At 37.4% G+C, this 19,678-nt stretch overlaps 1 pseudogene; it reads right to left on the bottom strand.

Annotated features, from left to right (window-relative positions):
- Positions 1–9,484: 9,484 nt before the first annotated feature.
- On the bottom strand, positions 9,485–17,697 carry LOC131331541 (transcriptional repressor ILP1-like; annotated as a pseudogene).
- Between the last annotated feature and the right edge of the window lie 1,981 nt (positions 17,698–19,678).

Genomic DNA, 19,678 nt, shown 5'->3' with positions numbered 1-19,678 from the left:
TTTGCATTTCATTAATAAGTTCAACTTGCTTAACCTCTTACCTCGGAGCTCGTAAACGCATCTAGTTGAATATCATATATAATGGAAAATAGTAATATTGGGCCGTTAATAAGGTACAGAAATGACAAAAATATAATTTTTTATGTTTTAAAGTGCCATTAAAGTGTAAAAAGTACATCAAAGATTTGTTTTTTTTTTTTTTAATATTCTCTTGTCTTGTTGACAATCCAAAACTGTCAATGATATTGTTAGACTAAATTTCACATCGCTAATCTAAGTCATGTAAGCTTCATTAATATATTTTAGAGCTTACTCCATCTATTACCAATTGATTTTAGATTGAAACCATCCAAAAAATCTAACGCACAACGGTATTGTAATATCACAGGATCGAGCACTTGAATGTGACAGAGAATATGGTCCGTGAGTGCTGTAGTAAATTCCGTGTAATGCGCTGTGTAATGCATTATTCGGGTGCATTACAACACCTCGGATCTTGTACGGTTCAATTGTGGAGCAGTTTGAGAAAAGAAGATACTCCTATATTTGTGGTGGTGGGAGCCGGGAGATATTTTTGGTTGTGGGAGATTCTCTGCCATCAGACCCCCACCTGAAGGGAAAGTGGGTCCGATTTCCGTACAAAATTACGTGGCCAGTTCATTTCCCTTTGTGGGGGCTCTCAACTTTTTCTTTATCTTTTCTAATCATAATTGCGGAGACCTTTTTCAATATCTGCCCTCTTTAATAGTAGTACTAGTTATCACCACGGAAGGGGCACGTAAAACGATGCAGAGCGGCCGAACCTTTAATTTTGAGTGGTAACTGGAAAGGTCCCGTTACGTGATTTTGCACAATTACTAGCAAAATATAAGAGTTTTATGGCATCTATTTTCCAATTGTTATGATTTTCACACGATTTACTTCTTTGTTTATTTAAGCTGAAAACTTAGCAGTTTTTCCTTAACTGATAGGAGTAGTTTAGAATGGCTTAGCAGTTGAGCAGAATTTAATTTTGTATTTCAATACTGTTCAAAATTTAATTTTGTATTTCAAATTGAGCAGAATTGTGGTTGCTTTTGTTGCTATTGCAAGTTGTTTTTTTTTTGGGTTGTCTCGGGGTTTTGGGTGGGCTTGGATGCTCAAATTTTTGGGAGGGGTTGCTTGCTTGCTGCTGCTTCTAGATGCTGGCATATTTGGGAGTTTTTGTGGCCGGTCTGTTGATGTTGTAGCTTTGTTTTAGCTTGAGATTGCATAGCCTTTGTTTCTTGTGTTGGTTGGTATCTTGCAAACCTTTGTATGGTGTTCTGCTTGACTTTTAGGTGGCATATGATTGTTGGGTTGCATTGGGTGCAGACTTAGTTGGATGCTTGCTCGATCTAGGTCATGCCTAAGGCTAGTATGCCTTGTTCAGATTTAAATTTGAGTTTCTTTAGGTTTGATTTTTTGGGAATGAGTGGAGAGAGATAAAGAAATAAATGAGAGTAATTATTGGAGATATGTGTAATGAGTAGAGAGAGAAATAAGAGTAATGGTTGAAAATATGGGTAATGAGTGTTTCTTAAATTTTTTTTCCAAGTTTGCATCCAAAATAATCTTCATAATCATTATTCAAAAATTAATAAATTCCCCTCTTCTCTTTCGAAAAAAAAAATCATTAAACAAATTAAAGATGAGACCGAGAATCTATATAGGTGTGAGCTAAATCGCATAATTTGCGTGTGCGTGCAGGAGCGAGAAAACGTCTTTGAAACACAAATTAAACTACTGAAAATCTGAAATTCACGAGAGCAACGATTAAAAATCACAAACGTAGTACTCTATCCATCTCGCAAAGAATGTCCAAAATCACTATTCGCACCTCTCAAAAAATTACCTATATTTTTTAATGTATAGTAATTTTCTCGATGCAACATGAATCTATCGATCTCACTTAATTTTATTAAATAAAATTTTAAAATCATAAAGAATACTTAATCAGTTAAGATATAGTGAATATTTTTTTTTATAGAGATGTGACTAGTGATTTTGGACATCCTTTGTGGGGCGGTGAAATTGTTAGAATGGGGAGAATGAGATTGGGGGAAGAGTGGGCCCCAATCACGTGGTTTTCACGGGGAGTTGTTGGAGTGGGGTGGGTCCACCTATGCCACGTGAATTACCCTTGCAGAGGCCCCAAACGCCGACCACCGCTTGTCTTTTTGCGTTAAATACTCCACTCTACAGCAGCTTCTGTTTTTCCTAATTAAAATAAATACTTATATATTTTTAATTAAATATAATAATATATTGTGAAAAGAATGATAAATTGGAAATAAATACTTTAAAAATTAAAACCTTAACGGAACAGAGCCTAAAAATGTTTGCACCATAATGGCTTTTGTGAAGTTCGTACTTACCTAAATTTATTTTGTCAAAAGCTATACACTAAATGAAAACATCCAACACATCTTCTACAATTTTTGGTTTGGTGAAAACAAACGTGACTATTAATACTATCTCCATCTCAAAATGTTTGTTCAGTTCGCAAAATGATGGCTAAAAAATAATGCATTTCTTTCAAAAAAGATTCAAACTTTTTTCATAAATTAAAAGAACTCATCGATATCTATTGAATTGTTAAAAAAAATTTAAATTTTTCTTGAAAAAATTGTATTATTTTTACGTTCTCGTTTTACAGACCGGACAAACATTTTGGGACGCGAGGAGTAGCTATTAGAACGTCTAGTTTGCCGGAAATGCTTCTAATTCAACTACCTCAAACGATAGAGAAGAAAAATCGAAGTGTTGAGTTTGTTTCAAAATTTTACTGTATTTGCGTGTGCGATATACGCCATAGTAGGTTTTTTTTTTATACATCGGTGGGGGTTAGCAGGAAAGTGAAGGAATTCAGAAACTCTCTATAGCCTTAAATCCCAAACCTTTGCCGAGGCTCAAACTTTGACCTCTTTTGTGGGAGTACCAAGAGGTAACCGCTGGACTATAAGCCCTTTTGTTCTGTATTACTACTAGTTTATCAAACACAATTGTTTTGACGGGATTGATATTCACTCATTTTTTTGTTATCCACTCTTCTTTTTTGTTCTAGCAAAGAAAACACATACGCTTTCAACACTAAAAAACAAAAAAAAAGAAAGAGTATGGATAACAAAAATAAAAATGATTCTCACATAACAATTCAAACACAATACTAAACACAACCTTTCACATACATGTAGGCTCTACACACACTACTATGTGTGGGCCTCACATATATGTGAGAGGTTGTGTTAATTATTGTGTTTGGATCGTTCTGAGTAACATTGTTGTAAAAAAAAAAAAAAGGAATGTGAATATCAATTCTCTTGTTTTTTTTTTTTTAATCACAAACATTAAGAAAACAACATTAATATCAGGGACAAAAAAAACTTATCTCGAAAGTTCCCCGAATGAGCAACTTGTACATGTGGTTGAGATTCATTTTGATGTGCGAGACTCAATTATCAAAGTAAACCCCAACCACTAATTATTTTTTTCGGAATGCTTTCATAGAAAAGAGTTTTTTGTACCTAGTATTCCTCGGTTGCGGTGGAGGTAAACTAAACAGATCAAACCTTCCCCACCCCACGTACTAGATCGAGCAACCGACAAGCACAACATGATAATCGAAAGTGTTTAGTTTCTCCAAAATTTAATACTCCGTACTTCCACTATTTTGGGTGTGTGCGCTATAGAGCCCATCTAGGAGTATCAAAAACAATTGTTTTGAAACCCCAAAAAAAAAATCTCGTCAATGCCAATGTCAGAATTTGGTGGAGGTAAACGAGACGGATCAACCTCCCCCGCGTGCTAGAGCAACCGAATGGAATGGAGCAGTGCTATTGTTTTAGATTAGATTAGATTAGATTAGATTAGATTCGGGGGAGTTTCCACCAAGGAATTAAAAACTTTGGAGAATTTTTTTTTGTTGTTGAAAAGTTTTTAATTGTTTTCGATAGTGAATAAGTTGCTGAGAAATGTCAAGTTATTTTCACCAATAAAATGTCAAGTGGTTAACCAATTGGGGCTAGCTCGGTTGACCACAGGACTCTTGCATCTCATTAGAAGATCAGGATTTCGAGTCTTCACATCTGCGTGTGGGTGTTTTTCCCTTAGAGGATTTTTCTTTTCTTTCTTTGTTTCTATCATACAATGAGCTAATTTCTTACATTGGTTGAGTTGTTGAGATTGGTTGTCTCGTGGACTCTGACAGTTGATGTAGTGTCTCGGGTTACTTCATATCTGATGTAAAATGATCTCTTCTACTGATTGACAAAAAAATAGAAAAAATTAGAAAAAGTTGTTGATGGGTATATGAGTGAATTAAAGTTATCAAGAAAGACGTTGTTGCTAACAACTTTTTTTTTTAATGTGAACGAGATGGTAAAATGTTGAAACTTATTGATTAGTGTGAACGACTTGCAAAACTTGCAAAGAATGCCTAAGTTATTTTCTGTTTTTCCTTGGTGAAAACACGGAACTAGTGCTTTGCCCCTTCGATATTTGGGAACGGAACCAATATCACTGTAATTCTATGAACTTTTTTTTTTCTTTCTTCTGTTAACAGTGCATTAAACGAGCATAACGTTAGTAAGAAAAAAAAGGTGCATTGGTAATTTTGGAGATGAAAATTGAAAACCCAACCTTTGAGCAATTGGCATGCGCTCTATGAACAAATTTTTGTAATAAACGGAACCAAAGTTGGTGCTAAAAAATCTGGGGCACATATATCTACTTTTAGGAATTTGAAATTTAAAGTGTAAATAAAATAAGTCATAAATCATAATTGTGAAAATATGGGGATAAACAAAACAAACAAACAAAAACTAAAAAATATTAGTATTTTTATTTATCCTCTTTAAAAATAAAAACCCAAAAATCAAGAATTGGAGGTTTAGACTTTGGAGGCTTTTGAGCCTAAACTATATTTGCTTATATTATAGAGTTGTATAGATGGGTGGACAACACAAAAGAAAAAGCACCAACCAAAGTCCTTGGATTCCCCTTCCCCTTCCCTCATCTTGGTGTATCATTTGTCAAGATTCCTGAATAAAATTTTTTTGCCTATCAAATTAAATTCTGCTATATTATGTGAACAAGTACTGCACCTAAACATTCTAATTGGAGTTTCATATACAGTGCTAGAATATAAAAATAAAAGGATCATCAGTAACATTAGAACTTTAGAAGAGGTTATTGTATTCCGTTAAGGATTTTTAAAAAATAAATACTTATTTACAATTTTCAAGCTTAAAAGTAATGAATTTATTGAAATAGTTTTTTGTGCAATATAGATTTTGTTTGATAAATCTTGATGAAATCTTTTGAAAGGTGCAAAAAAAAATTAAAAAATTATTTTCATAAATACATTATTTTTAAATTTAAAAATTATAAATAAGCACTTATTTTTTTGAAAGATTTTAGCCAAAGAATTCTTATATTTATATTTTTTGAGCTCAAGAACAAACACTTTTGTAATCAAACATAAGGACAACTGTGCCTACGAAAGTGCCTAAAACCCTAGAGTACCTTATGAAAATGTCTAAACTACTAAAACCCTGTAAGAGCATCTCCAACCCACACTCCATTTCTTCATTTTGAAGGAAAAACATTCTCCAACCCATCCTCTAAAACTTTCCTCCATTTGAGAGGATGAACTTTGATCCTCTAAATATAGAAGATGAAGGAAAAAATAGAGGATCTCCTCCAAATATGTGTTGGAGTTGATAAATAGAGTGTTGGGTTGGAGTTGAGATAAATAGTACAATCCTCTAAATCTACTTTTCAAATAAAATAGATTAATTTGATCCTCTCAAATAGAGATTTGGAGGGTGTTGGATTGGAGATGCTCTAATAGAAAAATGTACTCTAAAATCCTATAAAGTGCTTAAACATGTTTTGGCCTTATGGCTAAAAAACTCAAAAAATTGAAGAACCTACACTGAAAACTATTTTACTAACATTTTTTCCGTAAATAAAAATTATTTTACTGATCTTATGACTAATTTTTCTTTATTTTTTAAGATACCCTTAGCGGTACTGGGCGATGCCCACCACTCATCAGGGCCACCACATAAACGTGTAGAAAAAGAGGGGATTATAACGCTGCACGAATCTATAGTGACGTAACCAGCCACCCCCATTGATGGCGTCACCCATAACAATGCTTACATCACCAGAATTGATCAGCGGAGTGCTGAGTCTGTTGACCGTTAGGTGCAAATTGCAGGACTCAAGGAAAAATTATGTACAATGGTCCTCGGGCACCGCCACTATAGCACCACACTCCACACATTTTTGTGAAACTTAGTAGTATTGACTCAATACCGGTATGATTGGTACCGGACATACTAGTCAGTATCGGACTATTTTTAAATTTTTTTTTCAAGTACCGGACGGTACCGGACAAATACCAGATTTTTTTATTTTTTATTTATTTTAAAAAAGTGTATATTACACTATAAATTCTTTTAAGTATGAAAATAACACTAATAGCGATCAATCCGAAACGGTACCCGGTATTTGACCGGTACTGGTACGTACCGTATCAGTAGGAAAACCGGTACCTTGACTGGTACGGTATTCAGAACATTGGTATTGAGCGTATGATTCCTAAAAAACATGTTTTAAAACAAAGTTTTGGAGGGTTATGTGGCGATGCCCCAAGACCACCGAATAATTACTACTTGTATCCGGGGTTCTATACCCTACACCCTTGGCACAACCCGACTTCAAGAACTCATGATCCGATTCAAGAGGAACCTCCTGCAACAAAGTTGACACCATTGACTAACCATCGATATGATTTCCATGTCGTGACGTTTGATGACGTTGGGGACCATGGGTGACGTTTGATGATGCAAGCTCAGCTATTTAAGGCTAGAGAACAGGGTGTGGCGTAATTAACTTCTTCTTCCTTCTTCTTTTCGGGATACCCTAATCCCTCTATATTGCAATCGGCACAAAGAGTAACTTGATGTAAACTAATTGGCTCCCAAACACCTCTTACATACCTTTCAGTTTCCCCATTTTTAGGGCACTATCGAAGGCACAAAATACTCCAGCATTAAGTTGTCAGGTGTGGAAGCGCGGTTGGATGAAAGTGAAATTTTTTTTAACTACATTTCAACAATGGAAGAAGTCGTATGACTTTATACGACTTCTGCCCACGTGGGTGTGAAATTTTAATATGTCGTACCTTTCAAAGAAATTTCAGAAAAAAGTGATTAATTGTGCCGATGTTGGTTTCTTCAAATGAGTATATATGAACTTGGGTGTAGTGCTCGAGCTCGGGATCGTTAATTAAATGAGTTTAAAATTTGAGTTCGAGCTTGGTTTATTTGTAAACGAATTGAGTTTAAAAAACGAACTGAGTTTAGTTAATTTACTAAACGAGCCTCTGTAAATGAGTTTGAGTTTTGGGGTATTTAGCTCAACTCGTTTACTAGACGAGCTTAAAACTCGAACTCGAATTCGGCTTGATTACTAACTTATCGAACCGAGCTGATACCTTAATGACCCGAGCCTCAAACGACTTGGTTCGTTTGCAGCCTTATCATCAATCCAGAGCGAACAACTCCATCCTAGAGTTGGGCCGTCCAGTTTTGCCTTTTTTTCGACCCATCAGGAGCCAGTTTTTTTGGTTGCGAAAACAGTTTCTCTCGGTATATTCTGGAGGAGATTATTAACGTTACAACTTACAAGTCTGTTTCGATAATTATAGGACAAAAGCATGTTCATCCGATCAATTTAGTTTTCGTAATTGTTGCTCCTGTTTCACTATTTGGGAACTCTCGAAAAATTATCTTTATCTTTTTATTTTTTTTATATTCAATATGAATCTTATCTGCTGGATATCAATTGATTTTGTTAAACAAAGATTTCGAGATCATAGAAAATACTACTATAGATCTTTCCCTGCCCTGTCTTAGTTGAGATAGATTGAGTACATGTCATCAACTTTTGTCGGGCCAGTTCAACCCCGATTAAAATTTGGCTTCTTGCTAGTACATTGTGGAATTGATATCCAAAAAATAATCGAGGCACGCAAAATACACAGACACCCTTAATGGCGGATGCATAATTTGTGACTAGGAGGGGCCCAAACAACATGTATTTCTATATTGATAACAAGAAATATATATTAGGAAAAATGACAGCCAAAATCATGTTTTGATAATTAATATCCGCAAAAAACATGCTGAGAACATTTGTTAATGCTGAAAATATCCTCGGCGGGTATTAATTATCAAAACACGTCCTGAGCCGTCATTTTCCCAATATATTACTACTTGGGAAGTCTAAGGAAGAGACGAGATGGTGTGAATGTGCATAGACGCCATTTAAGTTTATACATGCAACCTAAAAATGATTGGTAACTTCAAAATTTTAATGGGGTTCCCACGGATATAGGAACTTTTAAGAAATTTTACGGTTCCAAAGTAGGATAGGCCCTGAATTGGGCCAAGCCGCTTGTGTGTAGTTAGGCCCGAGGCTGTCAGAGATCTGAAATCTATGGGATCTCTTAAGATGGATTTGTGAATTGCATCGTGAGTGGTAAGATTCTACTTTCGAAATGAAAAACACTAAGATTATAGATGTCAATCGTATGAATACTTGAAATCAAATTCCGTGGGAGTTTGGTAAAGTGGGCAAGAGAAAACAAAGAAAGTGCTTATCCTCCATGAAGTCGCATGTTCTAATCTCACGGAAATCAAACATTCCAAACCGTGAGACTAAGGCTGCAAATGAACCGAGCCGTTTGTAAACTATTCGAGACTCAATCCGGTAATGGCTCGTTAGAGTTTGATTCGGGCATTAGACAAACCACACATGAGCCATAATTTTAGGCCCGTTTAATAAACGAGCTGAATCCGAACCTGATAGTATTCGGCTCACAAATCTGGAGTATATGTATATATCTTATAAGAATTTTACACATAATCTTGAATATGTATGAACTTTTACACGTACATAATGAAAATTTTATAACTTGTATATATAAACTTTAAAAAGTGGTATAAACTTAAATTTTAATACATTTTTGTAGTTTTATACTATATGTATGAAGTTACGTGCACAAAATAAAAATTGTACTTGCAGTTCTAGACTTGCATGAGAGCATAAATATCTAATATTTTTGACTCGTTAAAGCTCGCGAACAAGTTTGATTTCGACTCAGACCTAGGCAAACTCGGCTCAAGCTTGGCTCGTCAAATTTTCGCGGAGCTCAAGCTTAAGTCAAGTTCATTTGTAAACTTAATGAACGAACCTGAACATTCTAAAACTCAACTTGATTCGGCTTGCTTGTTACATGGGCCACTAGAGAATTTGCCCGGCCGTTGACTTCAGGGCCTCAGAATTAGTCCAGATGCGCACAAGCAATACAATCGAACATCAGTTACCAATACAATCTTAACCCCAACAAAATTAGGAAGCACACATTTCAGCAACAGTGCACAGTAACATACAGCATGCAAGCAGAGAGAGTAAAATTATCAATGCCATGAAGACATTCAGTTTGAGGGATGCCTTGTAGAAGGCAGAGCACAGATATAAGCCAGGATCAAGCACTAACTGCACCAGCTAAAAAGTGCAAATATCATTTCTTAGGTTTTTTCTTTTCACAACAAGGGACCCACTCGGGGGAAACCCCGGGTCTATATATGCACAACCGCACACAGAATCAAAGCCAAGTATGAAACCTGTTGAAGCAGATGGCCCCAAGGAGTTGAACACGTGACCTCCACTTAAGTGTGGTCACTAACCAACTGATCTACCCCCTGGCGGTTATTAACTTGAGTTTATAACTGCATGACACATGAGAAGTAGCCAATCCTGTCCTTAACTTGAAAACAACTAACTATAAAAAGCCAAGAGTATGAACTATCGTAATAAATGAACCTGCGCTGCCCAGCGGCGCTTGGACCTGCCCATATACTCCACATAAGGAAGCAATTACCCTTTCCGTTCTCGTGACGGCATCGTGAACATTTGATTGGATACTTTGTAGATGAGGAAGAACTTTTCCACTCAAAAGGTCATCAAGAACAAGCCTCTCGAGAACAGGCAATGCAATAATCTTGTTCCACATGCATATGTTCCTCATCAAACGAACAGATCTGCCTAACCTATATGCTGCCACCCGTGCAGCATTCGGCACAGCCTTCAGTACAAGTGGGCTCCATGTTGGGACCTATGAATTGAATCTATTAGATGAACTGGTGAATAATTACAACAGGTAACGATCAACAGCCACTTCACTCCCTTAAGATCGCAGGGGTGAGGTTCTCACAAGGGAAGCAGAAGCGGCAAAACTAAATTGTACTGCTGAAAATGGCTTAAGAGCATAACAGGTGAAAAACGATAAAGGAAAACACTCACTCAAAAAATGGAAAAATTAAAGGAAACATGTCACCAGTTGGCAGTACCCCAAGTGTTCATAAGAAATCTGAAATCTAAGATCTACTAGAGGTTGGACCCCATTCGTTTAAGGGTTTTGGATTTTGGATTTTAATCATTATCCTATTTCTCTCCAATCATTACTCTTATTTTTCTCTCTATCTCTCTCTGATCATTACCCTTATTTCCAATCATTACTCTATTTCTCTCTACACTCATTACCTACAAATCCAAATCCAAAATCCCAAAACTAACGGGGTATCTTATTTCCCTCCTCTCTCTGAAAGAAAGGAGGGAAATGGAAAACCTCAAAACCTTTACAGTATTTCCCCAAAAATATCTGTTCTATATTCCATCAAAACTACCCCAATCAAATATAATTCCACAGAAGTAGAAATTAAAAAAGGAAGTTTGATATGGTTGGTGTAATAGCTTTGTATGCATACCACAACGTTAGCAACAGCATCAGCTAGACGGTCATGAAGAACCACTGCTAATTCAATGAGAGACTCGCTGGAAGCAGGAACATATCTGACGACCAACTTGGTGGCCAAGACAGCATTCCTCGTCTCATGGGTACTCAGCATATCCCAACAGTGAGCTATCGCATGATGCAAAATAGGAATTGCAACTTTCTCCACCAGTTGAGGAACAAGGTTAGCATCATCATCATCAACAGGGCTGATCTCATTTTCATCGTCAATAAGCAACAAACGCCTGGTAATCGCAAAAGATAGATTTAATATCAGATTACTACAAGGAAATAGGAAGCAAAATATTTGCAGTTAATAATATATGGGGCCTCTTCAAAATGTACGAAGAGTTGGGCACAACAGGCACGAAAGGTAAATGTATGTCTCTAGCATGTCCATACAATAATCAAAGTTCTAAAATCCCCTCTATACATAATTGCTTCAAAATAAAAGTGTCTATGCTCCATACACACTTTGTTACGTGGACTCCTTTAAATGTGTGAAGCACACAATACAGGACAATCCAGGGTAAGCGTAAGATTTGTATCCGAGTCTGCAGTTGTCCGCTCACCCAGCAAGCATGCCCAGTACTACACATTCACTATATAACTATAAAGAGCACTCCCATACATTCATGCAATGCTCCTATCACCTTGTAAATACAAGTTCTCCTTAGAAAATAACAAAATAATATCAACGATGTTTTTTCCCATATCCCCATGTCCTTGGACATAGGAGTTAATTTTATCGCATTTGTAGATATTAGGCGATGTAACTTACTTACTAATGTGAAAAAAATATTGCAGCTAGGATAAAGAGATGTGAATGTTCACCTCTAGCAGTTATCCTCGAACAAAGATTCATGCTTGGTTTATTAAGATTTTTTGCATGGTTTATCTGAAACTATTCGTTGTTTAACACATCACCAAACCAGCTAAATCGACCCTGTTCGGTTTGGGTTTTGAGGGAGAGTGGTGAGAGAGATAGAGAAAATTTATTAGGGACCGTGCGCAGGGGTTTTGAGTCCCCCAAACGAACAAGACCAGAAGAAATCCTTCCTCATTTATATGTTTGATTACAGGTTCCAGTCCATCCTTAAACCTCTGAAAATGCAAGTAGTCGCCACTCAACTGCTGGGTGGTACAGGCAAGGAAATTTTACAACAATGTTAACAGTTCGTAATTTTCAAGAGAATTTCCTATAAGTAGTTTTACTTTCTTTACATTGTCTCATATCATAACTTCAAGTTCTTTCTTTTAGTTGTTGGAAAATGAAGCTATAAACCCATTAATGGCTATTAATGCTTCATGTGGTCTTTTGGTAAATATAACAGCTTTTACAAGTATATTTTGCACATCCATAAGTTCTTCTAGAAGGCTTAACTTCTTCCCCATTTCCCCAATTTTCCTTCTGTGTTCTTTGAAAGACGCAAAGAATGACAAGCTCCTCACAAATCTGAGGTGTTTCTTCTCCATAATCTCCTGGTTGTCAATACGTAGAGCATTTAGATAGGAAGAAATTACTTTCCCAATCTTATTTGTTCTTGCCATAAACCGCAGAGGGGGGCCTATCCAATATAAACTCTCCGGTCCTATCGGTTGTGCACAAGAGCACCAATAGTCACAGGCGACCTCCCTTCCACTGCTGGTAATTGACAGCTCGCACCACCAATTGCTCTCACCACTCTATCCTGGACTGGATGTTTAGATATGTTGGCCTCTCTCTCCCCCTCTTTCTACGTAAGAATGCATAGACCCCAATTTCATAAACCCTAATTTTTCCCATTGGAAAACCGAAACCATTAACTCTATTGATCTTCAACCATACTAGAATGCTTAAGTGGAATCTTGTTAACTACTTCAAACTCGTCAATTTTCAGTCATTTATATCCTACCTAAACCAAAATATTCGTTTTTTGGTCGATTAGGCTGTACTTTTTGCTGTTATAGAGAGGAGATTTCATTTTGTTCCACCCCAGTCGGTTAAGAATAATATAATTGAAACTTTGAAAGCCTAATCTCCTCTCTCTGTAAAATTCTAGCTCCTAGTAGATTTATTTTTTAAGGAAATTGATTTCAGATGAAAGGTAACCAATATGAAAATTAACTTGGAAAGTCCCTCTGTTTGGAACGTGAAGTTATTTGTTTTGGTGGTTGAAAATTAAAGCTCGCCAACCTATTAATGGTTGTTGATGGTTTAGTAGTTTGGAAGAATGTACATGAACGAAGTTGGATGGGAGTTTCTACTGCATTACTTGAAGAAACCCCAATGAATCATGCAAGTCTATGCATCAACACAAATGTCTCGGTACAATATCATATCTGGATATGCATTTATTTATTTATTATTATTATTTTGATGACGTAGGAACCACCCCATGGTAGGGCCACATTGGACCCACCCATGCCATGTAAACCTACGGGGAACTAGCGCAGCAACCCACCGCCACGGCCCCTCACTTAAATCCCGAATGCCCCCACGAGGAATCGAACCCTGCCACGTTGGAGGCGCAAATCCACCCTTACCCCTGGGGCAACTTTGGGACAGACGCCAATGTGATTGACACTTAATAGGTGTAAACATGCATAAGCGTATGAGCTGCATAAATGCATATGGGCAAATTGAACAATTACTGTATAGTTTATGAACGAGTTTCATATTTGGTTTAGGTTGTATGCCTTTGAAAAAAATTAGTAATCTTCAAGTTGCAATGAAAAGCTGCAATGCGCATATCTGATCATGGTTAATTTAATAGAGAAATGTGTAAGTAGAAGAGTTTCCAATTTTTGACCACCATATGTCATAGTGTAAAAATACTACTCAAAATTATTTGACTAGGCCTTACATATCTAGACGTTATGACCCATTATTTAAACGGGCCTATTTCAATGGGCCAGAGCGCGCAAATTTAAGAAGCTTCTGTGGCTCTGCCTATGAAATCTTACCTCCTAACTGGACCCATAGATGTACATGCATGTGTTTTCTGCAATCATAGTGATAACCTCATTGATCTAACATTACAATGAAAACCTGTAACATCAGCTATGATGCAAACTTTCTAAAAAGTTATAACAATGGGTTTATATTGATAATGAAAGAAGTTATAAACAGCGCACTAAAAGAGGATTAAACACAAAAAAAAAGAAAAAAAAGAAAGAGGAGAGTGGACAAGAGAAAGGCTTTTCTCCTCAGGGGACTATGAAGAACATATAGAAATCAATGCTCAACAGCAGAGGGACAAAGTAATTGATCAATCAAGAAAAAACATTCAATAAACTCCCACCCTTTTCTATAACAAGCCACCACTTTTATGAATGCTACAAAACCTACAGGAACGCTTAAACTTTCTAGAACTTACATATTCAGCATTTTTAACTGGAAAACATTCTAAATCCATCAGGATAGAAGGTCCCTAAGCAACTTATAGGCTAACAGACTTGATATACGAAATTGAACCCAACTTAGGTTAAAACTACTACCACAACATCAGACAGATATTTCGAAAAATAAATGTCCATTCATGTTACTCCTGAAGCAGACTTATATTACAAGAGAAAAATCAGGAGTACAAAAAAGATACAGCTCTCCATACATCATTTATTGTGAAAATAATCAAAATAGCCACAAAACGAAGCAACCCATCAGATTAATTTATACCTGCAAAAAGTCACATATAACAGAAACTAAGTGACGAAGCTTTTGCATAAAGATGAACATCTCACCAGTAGCAGATAGAGATTTCTCAAGAGCAGTGACTTTCAACAGCGAGGTGGTCAAGTTCTTATCATTCCTAACCAATGATGCCATGGTTCTGCCATGGGATTCCTGATAAGGAGACAGATAAACATGAAAAACACTGGCATCAGTTAATTAAATTCATGCAATACATTTCTGTGTACCACCACAAATTGTCTAATGATGCAAAGACATGAGATAAATAAGAAGTAATCCAGAAGAGGTCATGTGGACAGATAAAATAGGAACGAAAACAGCTGTTATAAGAATAGCTATAAAAGAACTTGGCATACAAACGAGATGATCAAACAATTTTTATCCAATGTTCTAAATGACGCTTGGCGCTAGTAGGGGGGAGACCCACCTCCAAGCGCCAAGCTGCCTAGGCGCCGCCAAGCAATTCGGCGTTTTTTTTTTTTTTAACCAACCATTATCCAATCAAATTATATTCTATGCATCCATAATACAAGTTCAAAGTTCTACATAACCATAATGCAAAGTTTAATGTACAAACCCAAATGAAATTAAGTAGTAGCAACTAGCAAATAAGTTGAATAAGACAATAAGTAGAAATAAACGAGATCGGAGATCCCTAATGCCAAGTTAAAAGTTCATCTTCTTTCTTTAACTCTTCTCCTTCATACCCTTCCAAAACTTGATCTACATTAGTTTAATACTATACATTTTAGGCCGCCAAAGGCCTCCAAAGACGTCGATGATGCCGCCAAGGCCCGCCAAGGCCGCCTAGGCGGCCGCCAAACCTCCCTGGGCGCCAAATCAAACGCCAAGGGGTATTGGTGTGGCGGCAGGGTACCTCCAAGCGCCTAGGCGGCCTCGGCGGCCGCCATTTAGAACACTGTTTTTATCAAGAACAGCAAAAGGTTGCTGAATGAACTAAACTAAAAAAGAGGTGGACAAAGTTTATGGTACTAAGGAAAAATTATTGAGGAACGAACGGGGAATGTATGGGGAACAAATTTGATAACACTTGGTAATTGGCAATCTAAATACTTTCTCTTGATTGAGGGAGACCTTTTATATGCTGTCCCCACTAAAGGAGTTCAATCAGGCTGTTCGACGAAGACTTTGTAAGTATCCTCTGAAACCACATACTATATATTGACCATAGGCCTGCCGCCCACAGACCACCTACAGATAGCTATGACTATGAGAACCTCAAAACAATATGAGAAGGGTGTCTATATAATTTTTTGGAAGGTTAAATTAGCATTTCAGAGTGTTAACATGTAAGTCATTACTGAGGCTGGTGCGGAATTTTATAACTTCAGATTCACCAAATGTCCCACATACAAGTTAGTATCAATCATCACAAAGTTCCTTTCCTTGGTTATGATGAGTGCTCAACGTCTCTAATGAGTTCACATTCGGCCAATTGAATTTCATGATGCCACATCCATTTTTACATGGAGATGAATATGGATAAGAAAATCATATGATATTCCTGCCAATGAAGAAACAAAAGGGTGCCTATATCCATGTTTTCTGCGAAAGGGAACACTATTGAAAATGACCTTTCATCTGCATCATCTGCATCACATGCACTTCATAGAAACGTAGATCAGAAGAAACATTGAAAACTACTTCTACGCATACCATTAAGTTGTTCAACAAGAACCATTTTGTATGAAGGTGTTGAATATTGGTATGAGCATAGGGCACACCACACTAAGTTAACCACAATACCACCTAAATTATGCTTTGTGGTAGTGATGGGTTGTACAATCCAAATCAACAAATTGACTTAACATAAGAACGACCGGATACCATTTCCAGGTTGCAAAGTCAGTTTTCTAGCATACAAATATGATGCAGAAAAACAAACCCTGAATGCAATTTCTTGTTCTTTTCCCTTCATGACTTCGACTTTATATACTTAATTTCGCATAACAACGGCATCAACACCTCATACCATTCCATAGAACTATTAAGTATGTCAAAGAAGTGAAATTTCCAAGGCGTACCTTCATCCTCTTCAGGTTGTCGTGCAAAGCTTTCTTAGCAAGCTCAGCCTGCTGCGGTATTGACATCACTTCTAATCCTGGCAATCCATCGACCGCTCCTCCAATGCTATGCTCGGGACCGAAGGATACGAAGCTACTGCGGGAGCGTATGCGTACTTTTGTTGCGGAATAATGCTCTGAGCTACAACTGGCAAAGCCACACTATTACTATTAGTCCCTACCACCCTACCACCGCTAGATGAAGCCTCATCCATTCTCTTCCCTAACCCTTTCCTAAACTGCTCTTCCTCCCAAATCTTATCCTCCTCCTCTTCCTCTTCCTCATCAACGACTTCCTTCCTAAACCCAACACCCTCCATAGCCACAACACTTTCACCAACACCATCATGATTATCAAATACACCCTTCTTCTCGATTTTATCCCCGAAAAACCCTATCCTCCCAAGAAACTCGGGCTCCTCGTCGCTCAATCCCTCCGCCTCCCCTTGATTACTCCCCCCGTCCAAGGATATAAAATCCGGTGAGACAGCCCGCGACTGCGGCTGCCGCTCCCTCCTGGCTCGGATCGCGTTTATCGTCGCTTGATCCGGGAACGATTTCCCCAGCCCTATCCCGGCCAATTGGGCCGTGGTTGCTTCTTCTTCTCGGTCGTCGTCGTGGTCCGATTCGTCGTCTTGTTTTAGGGTTTCGGAAACTGGCTTGACGAGACCTTTTAAGAGGATGACGAGTTCGGAGGGGGGAAGGCGGTGGTGGGAGGAGGGGAGTAGGGTTTTGGTGTTTTTACAGAGTTCGAGGAGGGCTTCGGGGGTGTAGGTGCCGGAGAGGGGTTGGACGTTGGAGGGGGGAGGGGGAGGGGGAGGGCGGACATTGGAAGACGTGTGGATATGGGAAGGGGAGGGTTTGATCTTGTTGAGGCGAGAAGAGCAGGAGTCGTCTTCGTCGTCGTCTTGAGCGAAGCTGAGAAGTTTTTTGGGGGCTTGGTGGTGGGGGCTTCTGGTGGAGCAGGTAGAGGGGGGAACAGTCCCATTGGGAGTGTCATCGTCATCGTCATCGTCGACACGGCGGCGGAAGTTTTTGGTTCTGATGCTCATGGGCTGGGGCTGGGGCGGTGGCGGTGGCGGGGGTGGCGGTGGCGGGGGCAGCGGTGAAACGAGAGAGAGAGAGAGAGAGAGAGAGAGAGAACAAGCTTGCGTACTACACTCGAATTCACGAGCAACCTTGCGCGTAGAGAAAATGAGAAAAATGAGAGAGAAAATTATTGACGAAGTAGTTGTATAAAATATTAATTTACAATCCCTTTTATAAGGTAATAATAAAATCCTAAAAATTCTACCGAAAAAGAAAATTTTAAATCATGTCAGGCTGTATTAAAGAAGAGTTAATTTTTAATTAATTAAAATAAAATTTTAATTCTTGTAGAACAAAATTTCTAATAAAGTAAGAAATTAAAATCAAATCGAATACGAAAATTAATAATTTTAACCTAAACGAAAATATTCCTCGTAAAAATCTTATTATAAAGTAATAGAAATAAAATATGAAAACTCTCCTAGATCATTACTCCCTTCGTCTGGATTTAATAGTCATTTTTTGGAGTTTGTGTCATTTTTCAATCGATTATATCTTCCAATTTATAATGTTTTACGTGATTTCGAAAACATTGTATTATATAATTAATCGAGATCTATTAAACAATATCTATATTCGATATGAAATTCATTACGGATTCAAAGATATAACCCATTTTTTAGCCGGTTAGAATAGAACTAGAGATAATTAAATCCAGACGGAGGGAGTATTTTACTTTGGCCCATTAAATTTAGTTTGGGAATACTTTTTTTGGGTATCCTTTCTTGAGAAAAATTAAAGGATTAGGGACTAGTATATATAGCAAAAAATATACTAAAAAATCTAGTGGTAACAAGTCTATACAAGTTAGAGATAATTTTTTTTACATGTAATAAATGCATTTTCTAAAATTCTTGTCGTGATGGCCGTCGTCACTAGACCTCTTAGCTCCATCTTTGATACGTACCCAAAACCAGCCCAATGGCAAGGCCCAAGAGACCGCCGTCTTAGGCCCCCACATTTTGGGCAAAAAATGGGACACCTCTTCATATATATTTTCTGTGCCCAACTATAATACAAACTCCTTTGGTTGGTTCAGTGGTAAAGTATTTGCTCTTCCACATATAAGATGCCTAGGTTCAAATCCTGGTAGTCGAAATATTTACCATATTGAATAGTATGAATGAAAATGATACTCCTATATAGATAAATATTTCTGTTTATTATTTTTAAATTAGAAAATTTATGTAAGGCACTATTTTATCATTTAGCCTTGGACATTCAAATATCTTGGGCCGGCCCTGTACGTACCAAACAAACTATTAGTTGACCTAACATATACTATTGGTTTTCGTTAATCGTGTTTCTATTCTCCAAAACATTTTGATCATGATCACTAACTTATGCACACGGTTGTATGTCATTTATCGTTATACGTCATTAAAATTATCAATTAATTATCGACCTCAGATTTGAAAATTGCAAGGATTTTCAAAAAAAAAAAAAATTGGCTTCACCACTGCCCAAACAAATTACAGTTTGCTATGCGTTGATTTTTATCGGTGAATGAAATGAAAATGCAAGGTAAGTGAAAGAACTACCTGACTACTGGAGGTTCAATTAATTTTCTGCGTTTTTTTTGAGGTTCAATTAACTTTGGAAAATTATGTTGTTCTCTTGCTCTTTCTTTTTACACGAGTAGCTAAAAAATCAAAGAAATCGGATCGAAAGTATGAAAGAAACATACTCTACGAATTTCGGACGCAAATTCTGTGAATCCGAGGTTTTCCCAAGCAACTTTTTTACAACTCCATGAAGATTAAGTTGAGCAAATTACAGGCGTGTTTGATAGGAGGTTTGGGAGGGGAGGATTGGATTAATAATCCCATGGGGCTATTAATTCCTTGTTTGGTTAGGTTTTTGGAGGGGGGACTAGTTGTCCCATGGGATTGTTAATCCCCCAAAATGGGGGTATTAGCAATACCATGGGGGAGGTGTTACTAG

The sequence above is a fragment of the Rhododendron vialii genome, chromosome 1a (assembly GCF_030253575.1).
Source record: "Rhododendron vialii isolate Sample 1 chromosome 1a, ASM3025357v1".
NCBI lineage: Eukaryota > Viridiplantae > Streptophyta > Magnoliopsida > Ericales > Ericaceae > Rhododendron > Rhododendron vialii.
The sequence above is the reverse complement of the archived record's forward strand: the minus strand, read 5'-3'. Positions and strand labels throughout refer to the sequence as shown.